Source organism: Pelophylax lessonae, assembly GCF_965119305.1.
Source record: "Pelophylax lessonae genome assembly, chromosome: 11".
Taxonomy (NCBI): Eukaryota; Metazoa; Chordata; class Amphibia; order Anura; family Ranidae; genus Pelophylax; species Pelophylax lessonae.
The window spans coordinates 76,534,607-76,552,372 of NC_138778.1; the positions used below are offsets into that span (position 1 = coordinate 76,534,607).

Sequence of the window (17,766 nt, forward strand, 5' to 3'; positions counted from 1 at the left end):
CTGACATACATATCTGTCATTAAGAGCAGCAGATCCTTAAATATTACCTTTTTCCTATAGTATACAAATGTCCATTCTAGTACAAGAATTTACTGACAAAATTCAAGTTATCATGAGACAGAGGGGTATTTCCTATATTATATAGTCATACTCATGGATCTACAAGAGATCTGCCAGTTTTTATCTGGATCACATAATATCAAGACCTGTATAATCAATCATTGTACTCTTTTTCTATAGAAAAACAAGCAGCACCCTTTCTACACAAATTAGAAAGTGTAGCTATTGTAGGTCCCTACAGAATTCATCTAAAATGGGATGAGCATGGTCTTTGGAAAGGGATCTGCACATGTACAGCCACTCTATAGCAAGAAGATCACAGTTAAAACTGGATTTTTGACTTACCATAAAACCCTTTTCTCTGAAGTTCATTGACAGATCAGCTTCATATCTTCCTGACCATTGGGTTATACTGCCCCCTACAGGAGTAGGACACTAGGCAGGAAAAAGCTTTACCACGCCTATGGGGCTTTCCCTGCAGGCATAACCCCACACACTCTGCTATAGCCCTCAGTTTTGATGCAAGCAGTGTTTTAGAAGACCACAACCCCATCCCACTCAAATAGAGGGAAGGGTGCTGCATCTGTCAAACTTCAGAGAAAAGGAATTTACGGCAAGTCAAAAATCAATTTCTCCATCGTTCACTGAGACAGACGCAGCTTCATATCTTCTTGACCATTGGGACGTCCCAAAGCAGTATTTGCATGAGGGGTGGGACGCAAAAAAGAACGTAGCCAACCAGTTAACAACTGGAGTTCACCCAGAAAAAAAACAAACATACACCCTCAAAGAGAAAAAAAAAAAAAACAATTCTCTTTCAGACAGCAGCCTACAAAACCTTGCGGCCATAAGAGGCATCCGAAGATTCCAACACATCTACTTTGTAGAATTTTGTCAACGTGTGCACTGACGACCATGTTGATACCTTGCAAACTTGCATCACTGATGCCTGATGGAGAAAAGCCCAGGAAGCGCTCAGCACCCTAGTAGAGTGTGCCTTCACAGGCAAAAGGAGGAACCTGACCCTTCAGCGAATAAGCCTGAACTACCATCTGTCTGATCCATCTAGATATGGTCACAGCAGACGCAGCCAATCCTTTACGAGATCCTTCGGTAAGGACAAATAAAGCATCTGATTTTCTGAACAACTCAGCAGCCGCCGGGTAGACTAAGTGCTCAAATTACATCAAAAGAATGCAATGCAAGTTCCTTGGAATGTTTGGGCTTAGGACAAAGTGAAGGCAGCACAATGTCTTCATTCAAATGAAAATCTGAAACCACCTTAGGATGAAAAGACTGATTAGGTCGGAGTACCACTTTATCGCTCTGGACCACCAGATAGCAGGTACAATGCCGCCAACTCAGATACTCTGCGGGCAGAAGTAATAGCCACTAAAAAGACAACCTTCTGAGACAAGGTAAGCAGGGGAATCTCCCTAATGTTCTCAAACGGAGGTTTTTGAAGAGCAGATGGAAACAAATTCAGATCCCACGGAGGTAGCGGGGAATCGCCTCGGGGGAGTGATGTGGCGAACGCTCTGAATAAAAGTGTGAATCAGGGCATGCGTAGCTAAAGGGCATTGGAAAAACACAGCCAAGGCCAACACTTGGCCTTTGATAGTGCCCAAGGGAAACCACTGTTCAACACCTTTCTGAAGAAAAGCCAAAACACTAGCCACCAAGAACAAGAGATGGTGCGCCATCAAAGATTCACACCATGAAAATGTACAATTTCCTCGTACGATGATAGATCTTCCTGGAAGTAGACTTTCTGGCCTTCAACAGTGTAGGAATCATAGAATCAGAAAGACTTCTATGCTTCAATACCTGGCTTTCAACAGCCACACAGTTAAAGCCAGCAACTGGAAAGCAGGATGGAAGATCGGTCCTTGAGATAGCAGATCTTCCCTGAGAGGGAGTTGCCAGAGAGCATCGGTGACCAACCTTATCAGGTCTGCGTATCAAGACCAACAAGACCAGTCTGGGGCCACCAGAATGACCAAAATCCCTTCCACTTCTACCCAGCGAAGAAGCCGCCGTAGAAGTTTGAGCAGGGGGAATGCATAAATCAGCCGATACCGACCCCAAGGAGCCACAATCGCGTCTGTGGCATCGGCCAGAGGATCCTAAAACCTGGCTACGAACCTCTGAACCTTCTTGTTAAGTCCAGAAGCAAACAGATCGACATTGGCTGTCCCCACCGGACACACAGCAGATGAAACCCCTCCGGGTGTAGGAACCACTCCCCCTGATCCAACACTTGACGACTCAGGCAATCTGCCTGCGAGTTCTCCACACCTGGGAAGTGCACAGCAGAGAAGGCTGGAACAAACTTTTCCACCCAAACCAGGATGTCATTACACTTTTTGTGCCCCCTTGATTGATGTAAGCTACGGTCGTGGCATTGTCCGATTGTATCCGGACTGGGCAATCCTGCAGACGAGTTGTCCAGTGTCTCAGGGAAAGTTTTATGGCCCTGAACTCCAAGATATTTAATCAGAAGTTTTGACTCTTCCAACGTCCAGGACTCCTGGGCGCAGAGCTTCCCCAGCACTCCACCCCAGCCCGACAGGCTGGTGTCCGTGGTTACCACCGTCCAATACAGCGGAAGGAAGGACTTGCCCTGGCGTAACGAGCGAAGCCACCATGGAAGAGTAGTCTTCGTGTTGTGACTCAACCGAATCAAAGTGTTCAAAGACTTTGGATCTTTGTTCCATTTAGCGAGAATCTCCCTTTGTAAGGGTCTCGTGTGAAACTGAGAAAACGGAACCGGCTCGAAGGTTGAAACCATCAGACCCAAGGCCCCCATGCAAGTCCACAGAGAGGACCAACTGTTTGCCAACAGCAAACCAATCGCCCCCTGCAACCTCTGCAGCTTGTCTGGAAGAAAGACCCTTGCCAAGGCGGAATCCAGAGTCAGGCCCAGATAATCCAGTCTTAATGCAGGTATCAGGGCAGATTTTTTTTAAATTGATGTTCCAACCCAACTCTTACAGAGTCTGTACCGCAATTGTCAAGTCGCCCGACAGGGCTGAATGAGAGTCCGCTTTCAATAGGAGATCATCCAGGTATTCCAGTACCGAAATCCCCCGTTGGCGCAGTAATGCCAACACCAGAGCCAGCACCTTGGTAAAGAACCTGTGGGCAGAGGCGAGACCAAAGGGAAACACCACAAAGTGATAATGCTCCTCTCCTACAGCGAAGCGAAGAAAACGCTAGTGTCCAGCGTAGATAGGGATGTGTAAATATGAGTCCTTGATATCTATAGAGGCCAAAAAATCCCCTTGGTGTAGAGACGCCACTACCGTTTGAATGGACTCCATTCAAAACTTCTGTACCCGCACAAAGCAGTTCAAAGCCTTGAGGTCCAGAATTGGATGTATTTTGCCTTCCTTCTGGGCACACTAAACAGGTTTGAATAAAAACCCCAAAAGCATTCCTTAGAGGGAACCATCACAATCACCCCTTGTAACAGCAGGTCTTGTACCGCCTCTCGTGGGACCTTTATAAGGTCTGGAGATAGGCGTAGATTGGACGGGAAGAACCTGTCTGAAGGTTGAGACCGGAATTCGATCTTGTAACCCAACTGGATCAGTTTGTGGACCCATTTGTCCTAAATCAAGAAAGTCCATGGTTCCGGAAAGAATCAAAGACGTCCTCCCACCCCAGAAACAGGTGAGGGCGTCCCTTCATGCAGACGAGGATTTGCCCGCAGATCCAGACTAGTCAGATTTTTGCTTACCCGACCACGTCTTCTTGGAACCCCCAGAAGACTGTAATGGCTTTGTTCTTTTCTCCTGCGACCCTGATGTACGAAATGGCCACCTATGAGCAGTGAATGAGGGTCCCCGTCTAGTACGTGGCGCCTTGCACTTGGAGAATCGTGGAAGAAGAGTACTCAATCCGTCTATCCACAGAATCAGTAAAAGCGGGGGATTGTTCCATTGGGACTACCGTAAACTTGTTCAGTCTGGAAACTGGATGGTCCACCTAGTGGAAACCGCATCCCTGAAGGGGTAACGCCGTTTAGAGCGCTTGGGCACCACTAACATCTGTTTGATGCGTCCCCACTGTTCAATGACAATGTTGTCAAAAAGTTCCGGACAAGGAAACACCTTGCCCGACTTTTGGGATTTGCGGGTGCCAAAAGACACATGCGTCCCAGATGTAGACTCATCTGGCATTTTTAAGGTTTCCCGCACTGATACTATAAGTGCTTCCACCAGCGCGCTTTCCCGCGCGGCAGCTGATGAGGACATGTCCTCCTCGCCACCAGAATGCGATGGCACAGATCCACCAAGGTGGGGTACATCCGTAGCGGCCATATCTGCCTCAGAATCGGAGGATACCACTGAGGGAGGTGAAGGCAAAGGGCGCTTTCAAAATCAAAAGTATATTGCAGCGCTTAGTGAAATTTTAATTAACAAAAAAAAAGTCCATCAGTCCCAGGATCAAAGGATATGAAAAAATAAAAACATCTCCAATAAAGAATCTGTCTGATGTTAATCCAGCATATAGTCCTCAGATGTAGAATCCATATATGCAAAGAGATGAAAAGGAAAAGATCATGGTGCAGTACATCACAATTAGTGCAAAGACAAATACAGGGAGGGTTCCACCAGTGCAGGGTTGATGCAGTATGATGTGCACACACTTCCTCCACCCCTCATGCAGTGCACACTCACCAAAGCTAAAACAATCACTTGCATGTAAAAATATAGGCTTGGAGGGATGATTCAAATGCACTTGGAGGATACAGCAAGCCAGCACTACAGGGTCTTCTCCCAATCTCTCAGAAGTCAATAATCATCAATACAAAGTAAAATGGAAAACAACATTTACTCAGTAGTAAAAGCACAAACAGCAAAAAGTAATTGCCACTCACATTGAAGAACACTCCCAGCTAACAGTGCAGTTACAGTTCATCAGTGGGCGGCTTTGCCTAGCATGTTTCCGGCTACAGCCATTCTTGAAAAGGGATCCTGTGCACTGATTCCATTTCCCCAAGATCTTTAAATATTGCTGGCAGAGCGTCACTTCCCGCCCTTACCGCCATCTTAACCTGCGCTTTCGGCTAGCGGCACTTTTAAAAACCAAATCCACTTTTGATACCAGGCTATCCAAAACTGCTGCAAAAGCAGACAGGGGCTGTGACCCAGAGGGTCCCGCTGCTGCACTGAGGGGGTCTGTACGTGCAATTTTGTCCTGGGACTCCATTAGCATTGAAAAGAAAAAAATGCAGTGGCACTTAAAAAAAAAGTTGCAAAAACACAATTCGCACCGCTGCACCAACGGTACTACAAGTCCCTGCCTAACAGAGCCTGCAGCAGTGTGAGAATGAGGAATGCCTACAGGGACCCCAAAAACATTACCACCAAACCGGTGTGGAAGCTTCAGGAACGTTCCTTGCTGAAGATAGAAAAGGTGTGGCACAGGAAATGAAAATCACCTGGGTCATGCCTAGAGGCTTTAGTGTCTCCTCTTTCTTTCCAGCGACTGACTACAAGAAAATGGCCGCCCCATGCATTCCTATGGGGAAACTAACAAAACATGGCTGCGCATGCATAGTAATGAGAGCATTTTTTTACATCAAGGCAGAGCAGAAGTCTACACGAAAATGGCGGCCCCCACGGCACGCCATGCACTCTCCAGGACCGCCATGGGGATCATCAGACCAGAGGCATTGAAGGGTCCCCAAAAGGAGACCCCCACCAGGACGCACCCCCTCCCGCAGATCCGCTGCAGCAGCCGCAATATAACCACCCCTTACGAGGTATGGGAACAGCTAAGGGGGGGCCTGGTACACCTGAGAGGCCAGGGGAACTGAGGGATACCCGTGGGTCTGACTATTCCATGAAGGGGGCCCTCGTCCACCCCGAGACCGCCAGGGAATTGGGGGGACACTTAATCACCATACCACGGTATCAGGCGGGTGCCACTCCGAACAGACAACCTCCTATCCGGGGTGGGGGTGCTGACAGCCAGGGGGCACGCTGCGACTCAGGGCATCCCAGGTCGTTCGCGTCCCAGCGGGCTCGAAGGCTCGTCCCCATCCATTGGGGCTCTGGCGTGGCGAGGCCTAGTGCTGGACTACAACCTGCTCATGCTCACTGGAAAGGCTGGGAGACCTTGAGGATCTAGAATATCAAGTCCAAAACCAAGGTGGCTGTTGATTGCAGTTCTCCAGGAACTCTAACTAAAAGAAATTAATCATAAAAAAAGGTTCCCAAAAATAGACAGCTAAGACCAAAGTCCCAGCAGGGAACTAGGTCCTACTCCTAAACTAGGAAGAAACAAACTGAGGGCTATAGTAGAGTGTGTGGGGTTATGCCTGCAGGGACAGCCCCATAGGCGTGGTAAAGCTTTTTCCTGCCTAGTGTCCTACTCAATGTAGGGGGCAGTATAACCCAATGGTCAAGAAGACATGAAGCTGCGTCTGTCAATGAACGATAGAGAAAAACTGAATTTTTGTAAAATCTTACCTGTAAAATTCCTTTCTCTGAGTCCTCCGACAGTCGCTGCCTCTTCATATTCGTCACATATGGGGTATTAGACTTTGCTCCGAAGGAGTAGCTAGGCAACAGAATATGTTAACAATAAAGCTTTAACATATCCCACCCTCAAGGGGTGGTCCCCTCAGTCAATACCCTCCTACTTCCTGCAACCATATCTCAGTTTTAGTGGAATAGCAGTAGAGTATACAATCAAACCCCAAAAGAGGGGCGGGGGCGGCGACTGTCGGAGGACTCAGAGAAAGGAATTTTACAGGTAAGATTTTACAAAAATTCCGTTTTCTCTTACGTCCTCCGACAGTCGCCGCCTCTTCATATTCGTCACATATGGGGACGTCCCAAAGCAGTGCAAACATGAGGGGTGGGAAAAGCATCCGCGCCGAAAGGCAACGCAGTCTCCACATCAAAGAAAGGAACCTTACCAAAGGAAGGAAACCAGCTGGGCAACAGCAAAAATAAGTGCTCAACAGGAGCAACAACCCAGGAAAAGACAAAAAAACCAGGGGATACAAAACTTATCCCAACAGCCAGGAGTCCCCAACAAGGGACCCTAGGGAACAGCCGCACTAAGAACCTTGCGGCCAAAGGAAGCATCCGCCGATGCCTGAACATCTACTTTGCAGAATTTTGTGAAAGTGTGCACGGTCGACCAAGTCGCCGCCTTACACACCTGGGCTACAGAAGCCCCATGACGACAGGCCCAAGACGTACTCAGAGATCTAGTAGAGTGCGCCTTCACAGGCACAGGGGGAACCTTCCCCTGCAAGGCATAGGCCTGTTCAATGTATTGACGCAAACTGTTAGACAGGCCAATTTGGTTGGTAAGCAGACTGGTTGGCAAATTGAACTGGGAATTTTATCTTTGTTTGTTTCATGTGCGTTGCCCTTCCATGTGTTCTTTGCTATGAAGGCCAGTTATAGGTGGGGGCAGAGGCCATTTTCTTTGTTGTATATGTGTACTGGTGAGTGGACATACTGGGTGCCTTTGCTGTAATACTATCAGCTGGGCTTCCATTATGCCCCCAATTACCTTTCAGGAGGGATGGGCCACCTCCAGGCTCACCTGCCCCCTATCTATCCATTAGCATGCATGTGCTCCCACTGTGGAGACTCTTTAAAATTCATTAGAGTTAGGACTGCAGGTAACAGGGAGCCTTGACGTGGCCCTGCAGCTTTCACATGCGTTTGCAAATGTGTGCTAACTAAACCCCTGTATTGACGCAAACTGTTAGACAGGCCAATTTGGTTGGTAAGCAGACTGGTTGGCAAATTGAACTGGGAATTTTATCTTTGTTTGGTTCCTGTTCAATGGTCTGCCTGATCCATTTGGCGATGGTAGAGGCCGAAGCCGCCATGCCCTTCCGAGGACCCTCTGGAAGAACAAACAAGGAGTCCGTCTTTCGAAAAGACTCAGTCGATTTAAGGTAAACCCTTATCGCCCGAACAACATCCAGAGAATGCAATCTCACCTCCTTTGGATGTTTAGGCTTCGTGCACAACGAAGGCAAGACAATATCCTCATTAAGATGGAAGTCCGAAACTCGTTTCGGCAGAAAAGAAGGATTAGGTCGCAAGACCACCTTATCCAAATGAATAACCAGGTACGGAGACTTGCAGGACAAAGCCGCCAGTTCCGACACTCTGCGAGCCGAAGTGATCGCCACCAAAAAGGCGACCTTTTTGGACAACATAGACAACGAGATCTCCCTGATCTGTTCAAAAGGAGCACGTTGTAACACAGAGAGAACGAGATTCAAGTCCCAAGGGGGCAGAGGATCCCGCCTCGGGGGAACCAGATGCCGCACACCCTGAACAAAGGTGCCAACCAATGGGTTGGAAGCCACGGGACGTTGAAACAGAACGGCCAGAGCAGACACCTGACCCTTTATCGTAGCCAGCGCCAAACGCTGATCAACACCCGTTTGAAGGAAAGACAGCACACGGGACACCGAGTACGTGCGGGGTGAAAACCCCCTGGACTCACACCAGGCAAAATAGGCCTTCCAAGTACGGTAATAAACCTTCCCCGAGGAAGACTTCCTCGCGTTGATTAAAGTATGAACGACCTCCGGAGAGAGACCCCTCTCCTTCAGGACCTCTGTCTCAACAGCCAGGCCGTCAAAGCCAGCGACTGTAAAGCAGGATGGTATATCGGTCCTTGAGACAGTAGATCGTCTTGAAGAGGCAGACGCCACGGGGCGTCGACCGCCAGACTCACGAGGTCTGCGTACCAGGACCGGCGAGGCCAATTCGGTGCCACAAGAATCACCGTGTTGCGTTCCGAGTGTAACCTGCGAAGGAACCTGGACAGCAACTGAATCGGTGGAAACGCGTACATCAGCCTGTACTGATGCCACGGGGCCACTAACGCGTCCGACGCGTCTGCCCGAGGGTCGCGCGTCCTTGCCACGAACCTCTTCACCTTGTTGTTGAGGCGAGACGCGAACAGGTCCACATCTGGAAGACCCCACTTCGCGCACAACGTCTGGAAGACAGCCGGATGGAGAGACCATTCCCCCTGATCCAGGGTCTGGCGACTCAGATAGTCCGCCTGCCAGTTCTCCACTCCCGGAATGTGAACCGCCGTTATCGCCGGGACATGAGTCTCGGCCCAAGACAGAATGTCGGCCACTTCTCGAGCCGCTCGGGCACTCCTGGTGCCCCCTTGGTGGTTGATGTAGGCCACCGCCGTGGCATTGTCCGTCTGCACCCGAACCGGGCAACCCTGTAGCCGGTCCGTCCAGCGATGAAGACAGAGCCTTATCGCACGCAATTCCAGAATGTTGATCGGAAGGGAAGACTCCCCCTCCGACCAAGTCCCCTGAGCGGACAGAACGCCCAGAACTCCACCCCAGCCCGACAGGCTGGCATCCGTGGTGATTACCGTCCACGAGATCGGACGAAACGACTTGCCCCCGGACACCAACGGGGACTGGAGCCACCACAGAAGGTTTTCCCTGGTGCAAAGACTCAACGAGATTTGAATATCCAGAGATTGAGGTCGCCCGTCCCACCTGGACAGGATCTCCGCTTGGAGACCCCGCGTGTGAAACTGTGCGAAAGGAATCGCCTCGAAGGCCGAGACCATCAATCCCAGACATCTCATACACGTCCGCAGAGACGAGTTCGGAACGTCCCTGAGGGACCTGACTTCCTCCCGGAGAGTCCTGAGTTTGTCTTCCGGCAGGAAGACCTTCGCCTGCACCGAGTCCAGTATCATTCCCAGATAGGGGAGACGAACCGACGGACTCAGTGTCGACTTTGGAAAATTTATCGTCCAACCAAACTCCTGCAGAGTTTGCATTGTGACAGACAGGTCCTCCTCCAGACCCTGTCTGGTCGCAGACCGAACCAGAATGTCGTCCAGATACCCCAGGACAGAAATGCCCTGGGCCCTCAATAATGCCAGAACCGGTGCAAGCACCTTGGTGAAGACCCGCGGAGCCGAGGCGAGACCAAAGGGCAACGCCACGAACTGGTAGTGATCCTCCGCAATGGCAAATCGAAGGTACCTCTGATGACCCTCGAATATGGGGATGTGAAGGTACGCATCCTTCAAATCGATGGAGGCCATGAATTCCCCCGGAACCAGGGCAGCCACCACCGACCGCAGGGATTCCATGCGGAACTTGCGAACCCGCACAGAGCGGTTCAGAGCCTTCAAGTCCAGAATCGGACGAACCTTGCCCTCCTTTCTGGGCACGGTGAACAGATTGGAATAAAACCCCCGAAACCTGTCCCGATGAGGCACCGGAACCACCACTCCCTGAGCCCTCAGGTCCCGCACCGCCAGGTGCAGGTCCCGCAGGCGCTCTGGAGACAGTTGAAGATTTGAGGGAAAAAATCTGCTCTCCGGTCGAGAGAGAAACTCGATCTTGTAACCAGATCGAACGATTTCCAGAACCCATCTGTCCCGCACACGGGCCAACCAGGGCTGAAGAAAACCGAGCAAGCGTCCCCCCACCCCAAAACTGGGTGAGGGCGCCCCTTCAGGCCGAACTGTTATGGGCTGCAGGTCCGGATTGGCCGGACTTCTGTTTCCCAGACCAGGGCTTCTTCTGAGAGCCTTGACCTTTGAACGGTTTGCCCTTGTAGTGCGGCCGAAAGGCACGAAAGGACCCCTGAGGGGGCCGAAAATTTGCATGCTTCTTCCCAGAAGCCCCCTTAGCCTTGGGGAAATGGGGCAAGAGAGTGCTCTTACCCCCGGTGATCCCCTTAATCAACACATCCAGGGACTCCCCAAAAAGGCGAGACCCATCATAAGGCAGATTGGCTAAGGTCTTACGTGAAGATTGGTCCACCGACCAACATTTTAACCAAACCAGGCGGCGAGACAACACCGCCACGCTGTGCACACGTGCAGCCAACGGAATCAGGTCCAGGTCCGCATCACACAGATACATGACACCCTGGTGGATCTGATCCACCATATCCAGGGTCGCCGCCGAGGCCGAATCGGCCACTAGAACGCGCCTAAGCATCTGCGTCCAACTTGCGATCGCCTGGGCCGCCATGAGAGAAGCAAACAGAGCCTTAAGCATAGAACCCGTAACAGAATAAGTATGACGGGCAAGAGACTCCAGTCTCCTATCCGTGGCATCACGGAAAACAGGGGAACCCTCTGCAGGAATCGCAGTGGCTTTGTTCAAAACCGCAATTGCATGATCCACTGGTGGAGGCACACACCACCGTTCATCAGTGGCAGGCGAAAAAGGATAACGCAGCTTGAATTTACTTGGTACCGCAAAAGGTTTGCGCAGATCGCGCCATAGATCCTTAACAGCGCGCTGAAAATCAGCATTGCAGGGAAAAACCTGCGGCGTCCTGCGTTTTCTCTGCGTCCCATAAGCCGCCAAGGCAGCGGGGGGACACACTTCGTCCTGCAAACGCAGCGTTTGCTTAATGGAAGCAATCAACTCATCCATGATTGCAAGCTCTTCAGGCGAGCCAGGGGGAGAATTATCGACCCCCTCAACTTCAGCCTCCACCTCAGACCCCACCAGATCAAGAGAGGAGCGGGACCCCGATAAGGAGGCCCCTGCCAGAACAGCCCCATCACCTTCACCCTCAGAATCAGAGGAAAGAGCAACTCTGGGCCTTTTAGTAGATTGAGCAGCCACCAGCATTTGCACCTGAGCAGCAAGGCCAGCCACAATAGTGGCTAAATCCCCCCCTGGGGGGGAAACAGCGGTCCCCTGGCTTTCCACCAATACAGTAGGAAATTTGCCCTCCTGAGAATCCATTGCCCCTGTAATGCCAGACAACCAAGGGTTAACTGCCCCTTTTTAGCAAGCGCAGCCCACCGCACCACACTCAAGCACAATAAAACCCCCACAGGGAATATGCAAACTGAACACAGGCAATGGATAGCAAGAACAGAAGGATAAAACCTGAGGAGACCCTCGCCGCTGCTGCTGCCTCGATCGGTGTTCCTGGAAGGAGGAAGTGATGCTGCCAGGGCGCTCTATGTAAGCCTATGGAGGCTACAAGAAAATGGCCGACATGCATGTAAACCATGCGGCCGGAGCGGGTGTAGGCAAAATGGCGTCGTTTGGCGCCGAAAACGCCACTCCACAGTGCATTAAAACACACATTACATTCCAATATAAGAATACATGTCAGATCGCCGCAGCGATCGCTGTATATGCCCAAACATGCCAAAAAAACATGCCCCACAGCACACAGCTTCTCACACTGCCCAGTCTGACACACACAGTGTCATACAGCTCCCCCCCCCCCCCTTGCAGCCCACAGCATGCAGCCGAGAGATAGGGAGACAAGCAGTGTGAATAGAGGCAGGTTACACAGTCCCAGACTGACACCCCCCCAGACAGACAGGTCCCCACATAAATACACTTACCTCACATGGCGTGGGGGACCCGCACAGGCGAACAAGCCGCTGCACATGAGGCAGGGAGAGTCGCAATTCAAGACGCACAAAATGGGGGTTAAGAAACCGCACAGCGTCCAGTGAGGTAGCCACCTCACCAATCATCCCTGCACGAACAGGGATGGGTCGTTCACTATGCCAGGAGCGTTACCTGGCTGAACGCTCGATGGCAGACTGGGAAGCCACTGACCCACGACCTGCGACCAGGGGGATCAGCCCGAGACCCAGTCCGCATGATCCTCTTCGTCCGAAGAACTAACTAACGCTGACAAAATAACAGCTAATTAAAGGTAGAGAGAAAAACTCAAACAAAATATTAAAAAGAAGAAAGAGTCTGGGACAGAAAGTCCCAGCACAGAGAGAGCCAGCCACTCCTGACAAGCTAGACATTAAAACTGAGATATGGTTGCAGGAAGTAGGAGGGTATTGACTGAGGGGACCACCCCTTGAGGGTGGGATATGTTAAAGCTTTATTGTTAACATATTCTGTTGCCTAGCTACTCCTTCGGAGCAAAGTCTAATACCCCATATGTGACGAATATGAAGAGGCGGCGACTGTCGGAGGACGTAAGAGAAATTTTATTTTTTTGGTAAGACTGCAGGCCTTTTCTTACGATCGTTGGCTAAGCATTTCAGTGACCTGTCAACAAGACGGTGCTTCCATACCGGTAAAGACTTTAATCTTGTTTGAGTACACAGTCATCCTGGCTGTGAAGACCCAGCCTTCTTTGATGCTGGAAGAGCATTTTGTGTCCTTAATGTCCGGTTCATAAGACTGGTGGCCACTATGCACGGTATCCCCCAGCCACCGTTCTTGTACAATTCCTTACTGTGGTTTTTGGTACAGCAAATGGTAACATCATCCTGTTGCTACTCAGTGTAGTGGGTGGACCATGGAGTCTTAGACTCCCAGTCTGAACTGCCAACTGTATAGTTTAAAGCGGAACTTCGCCTAAAAAAAAAAAAAAAAATGGAAGTTACGCTTACCCTTTCCCACTATTGGAGGCAGAATTTTTATTCCTGGTCCCAGGAGGCTGCAGGTCCATTGAGAAAGCACAGCGCTAATTGCACGTGCGCAGTGGGAAGCCGCCCTGTAGAACCAGGGCTTGAAATATTCTGTCCTCTCCTTATCACTGTACTTAAAGAAGTGTTAAACCCAAAAGCAAACATTATATCGCAGCTTACCAATTATTAGATGTGATGGCTGTATTGGTTTCCTTTTTAAGACTTTCCCTTCTTGTATTTGCCTCTGGTGATCCATGCAGCCAGTTAGTTATTTTTCAACAAAAAAGCTCTCCTCCAGGTGTACCAGTTTACAAGGTTGAGACAAACCATTAAACACTGGCAGGAGTGCTTAAAATGATCAGCATTGATTATGTTAAACTTTTATTCCAAAAAGGGTAAAAGACAAAACACGGTTTGCAACTGAATATAAAGCATTAGCTAGAGTTTGGCTTCAGATTTGTTAGTGTATTTAAATCTGCTAGCACATTTAACACTCCCCTTCCCACAGGCTAAGGCCTGGTGCACACCTGTGCAGTTTGCTTTCGATCCATTTCTGCATTTTTTCACGTGTTTTTCATACTTTGTTTATGCTTTTGGGGGTTTTGTTTGGCCAATTTGATGTCAGGCAGATAAAAAAAAAAACGCAAATTGTGGCAAAATACGCCCTGCATGCTTTTCTGCAGCTTCTCTGTTGAAGTCTACTGAACCAAAAAGGTAAAGTTTTTTCATTTACAAAAGTCCCTGTCCCTTTGCAAAAATGCAGCGGCTGAAAAAAGCATAGATGTGAACATGTACCACAGGAAACCATCCTCAATGGGTTTCTGCAAAAAGCACAAAAAAATGCACAGGTGTGAACCAGGCCTTACACAATGCTGCAGTCCAAATATACTCCCTGTGCTCATTCATTCAGAGTGGCGTCTGCATAAAACAGGTGGTGCGTTACTGGCCAGATCACCAGATGAAAGCAGAGGGAGGAAAAAAAAAAAAAAAAACCCTAAAACAGGCACCACATCCAATGATCCCATGGTAAATTCCAATACAATATCTTTTTAACCACTTCCCGCAAACCGACGTAGCCCCACGTCGGCAGCAAGAAGTGGATGTACCGGGGCGATGCGGCTCGGGAGCTGCTCTGTCGTTACCCCAGGGAGCGGGAGGAGACGCGCAACCAACCCCTCCCCCCCCCCCCCCCCCGCGAGACTCCAGCAATCAGCCGGCATCTCCGCCAGCTGGTTGGAGTCCCGAACTAAGCTGTATTCGGTTCGGCTTCGATCGGGTCTCCGACGATGTAACCTGGAATTTAATTAAAGTGACAGTATTCAAAAATTCTGTTTTTGGCATTTTGAATACATTGAAGTGCAGTGGAGGGGTCTAGGGTCTTTTATACCCCCGCTCCCTTCATAAAGAGTATCTGTCACTGCCTATTGCTGTCACAAGGGATGTTTACATTGCTTGTGAAAGCAATAAAAGTGATCAGATTTTTTTTTTTTTTAAACTTCTGTGCTAAAAATAGAATATATATACATGTGGAAAAAAATTTTTAAAGCGCCCACGTCACCGCGAGCTCGCGCACGAAAGAAAACATATACGGAATTTGCGCCCACAAATGAAAACGCTGTTCAAACCACACGTGAGGTATCGTCGCGATAAAGAGAGCTACTCTAACTCTAAAGTAGTAACCGTTAACAAATTTTAAAGCGTCGCCTATGGATATTTTTATTGACCGTAGCTTGTCGCCATTCCACGGGTGTGCGCAATTTTAAAACGTAACATGTTATGTATCCATTTACTCGATGTGACATCTTTCACAATATACAATAAAATGGGCTAACTTTACTGTTTAGTTTTTTTTAAATGCAGTGAAATTTTTCCAAGACCGCTGCGCAAATACCACGTGACAAAAAATTTTGCAACGACCGCCATTTTATTCTCCAGAGTCTTTGCAAAAAAAATTATATAGAATATTTGGGGGTTCTATGTAATTTTCTAACAAAAAAATAAGATTTTTGTAAGATCTTACCGTAAAATCTTTTTCTCTGATGTCCATTGACAGACGCAGCCTCATGAGCTGTGTGGCTTATGCTGCCACCTGTAGTAGTCGTCTAGGCAGCACGTTAGTACAAAGTTTTTACATATACACGCCCATATGGGGCTGTCTCTCCAGACATAACCCTAACAGACACAGCCCAGCAATGTTGCAATACTTCGCTATGTGAGGCTCTTCTTCATATATATGGTCTGGGCCCCCCTGATGGTTTACCGCTACTACTGAATACTATCCATTGCCTTGAGGGAGGATCTAACTGGATTACCTGAGACATTGGGACCAGGCCCTTTACCGGACGGGATTTTACCCCTGACATATACCACGCTTTTTACCCCTGTAGGGGTAAATAGCTCCGGTGAGTGCGGACAATATTGAGAGGGGACTCAATCTTTCCCTTAGTTAGTAAACGCAATAACTTTTGCGCAAACCAATCAAAATACACTTTTTGCGATTTTTTTTACCAAACTTATGTAGCAAAAAACAAAATTGGCCAAAAAATTTTAGATTTTTACATTGGGGGGGGGGGGATTTCATATAAAAAATGTGAAAAATATTATTTTTGCAAAATTTACACTCTTTTTTTGTTTATAGCGCATGATAAAAAAAAAAAAAAAAAAAAAACACAATCGCACAGGTGATTAAATACCACCAAAAGAAAGCTCTGTTTGTGGGGAAAAAAGGACATCAATTTAATTTGGGTACAGCGTCGCATGACCGCGCAATTGTCCGTTAAATTCACGCAGTGCCGAATCGCAAAATAGGCCCTGGTCAGGAAGGGGGTAAAATCTTCCGGGGCTTAAGTGGTTAAAAACAATGTCCCCTCAAACAACTGCTGCAAAGTCTGTCTGCAACTGTCAAAAGAAGCATCCAAAGATGCCAAAATGTCAAGTTTGTAAAACTTTTGAAAGTGTGCACCGACAACCATTTCGCCGTCTTGCACACCTGAGCCACAGATGCCTGATGGCGAAAAAACCCAAGAGGCACTAACGGCTCGAGTAGAATGAGCCTTTTACCGGGAAAGGAGGAACCTGACCCTTGATGGAATAGGCCCGAACAATCGCCTGTCTGATCCATTTAGAAAATGGTCGCCGCGCAGGCGGCCGATCCCTTCCGAGGTCCCTCAGGAAGAACAAATAGAGAATCAGACTGCCGAATCTACTCCGTGGCGGACAGGTAGACCTTGACCGCCCGGACCACATCAAGAGAAAGCAAAGCAAACCTCCTTAGGATGCTTGGGCCGCGCGCACAGCGAAGGCAACACGATATCCACATTGAGGTGGAAGGAAGAAACCACCATGGTAAGAAAAGATTGACTCGCAGAACCACCTTATCTCTATGAAGTACCAGATAAGGAGAGCGGCAGGACAAGGCCGCCAATTCAGACACTCTGCGAGCCGACGTGATGGCCACCAGAAAAGCAACTTTCCTGGTGCCTCCATGGCAGCATACAGGTGATAGAGCTCCACCTCGACTCCTCCCTCAGGACTAGTGAATAGCATAAAAGACGACCTAGCCCCCTATCCCATCATTCTTTTTTTCCTCATACCTTCTGGACTGGTGAAGAGTAGCAGCACATCCATACCTCTGCCGTTGGCAGCTTCCGCCGGGTTGAGCCTCTCCCGTGCGCAGTCCCTGTTCTCAGGTCCCTCAAAGCACTAAATAGACTAGGAGCCCCCTTCTGTGGATCTTTGGGGCATTATCCGCAGGGTTTCCTCATAGGAACACCATCCTGCCTAAATTTAGATGTCTGGCAGAGTAGGATCGCCAGAGGATCAGCTTAATTATTTCATCATTATCATTTATGCTACCTTTTGTAATGCCGCCTCAGTGTATACAGACGCCTTCCTGGCCACTCGTGGCATTGCAGCGTCCTCTCCGGCGGGTCCCTGATCCGAAGCGCCGCCTGCTCCTCGCTCAGTCGGTCGGGCCGAGTGCGCATGCGCGGCCCCGGGACGCTCTGGCGGCCATCTTGGATAATGGAAACAGGGCAAATTTCACCCTTTCCTTTTAAAAGTTCACAAAACGAGCAAAGTGATTCCTGGACCCCCCCCCCCCACCCCTAATGAGTATCCTCATATTTAAATTAAACAAATCACCGCTCTGAAAACAATCAGCTGAGCCAGATGGATCCCGAGCAGCTGTGGCAGTCCTGTAGGAATGGGTGCTCACCAAGGTCCGTGACCTGAGGAATCCATGTAAATGAAGAAGAAAGTGGCACTACCAGACCCAGGAACTTGGAAACTTGAGTTTAT

General features: G+C 49.2%; 1 protein-coding gene across 1 annotated transcript in view; it reads right to left on the reverse strand.

Annotated features, from left to right (window-relative positions):
• Nucleotides 1–17,766, reverse strand: part of NUP85 (nucleoporin 85) — a 231,098-nt gene that overhangs the window by 144,376 nt on the left and 68,956 nt on the right. The window lies entirely within an intron of this gene.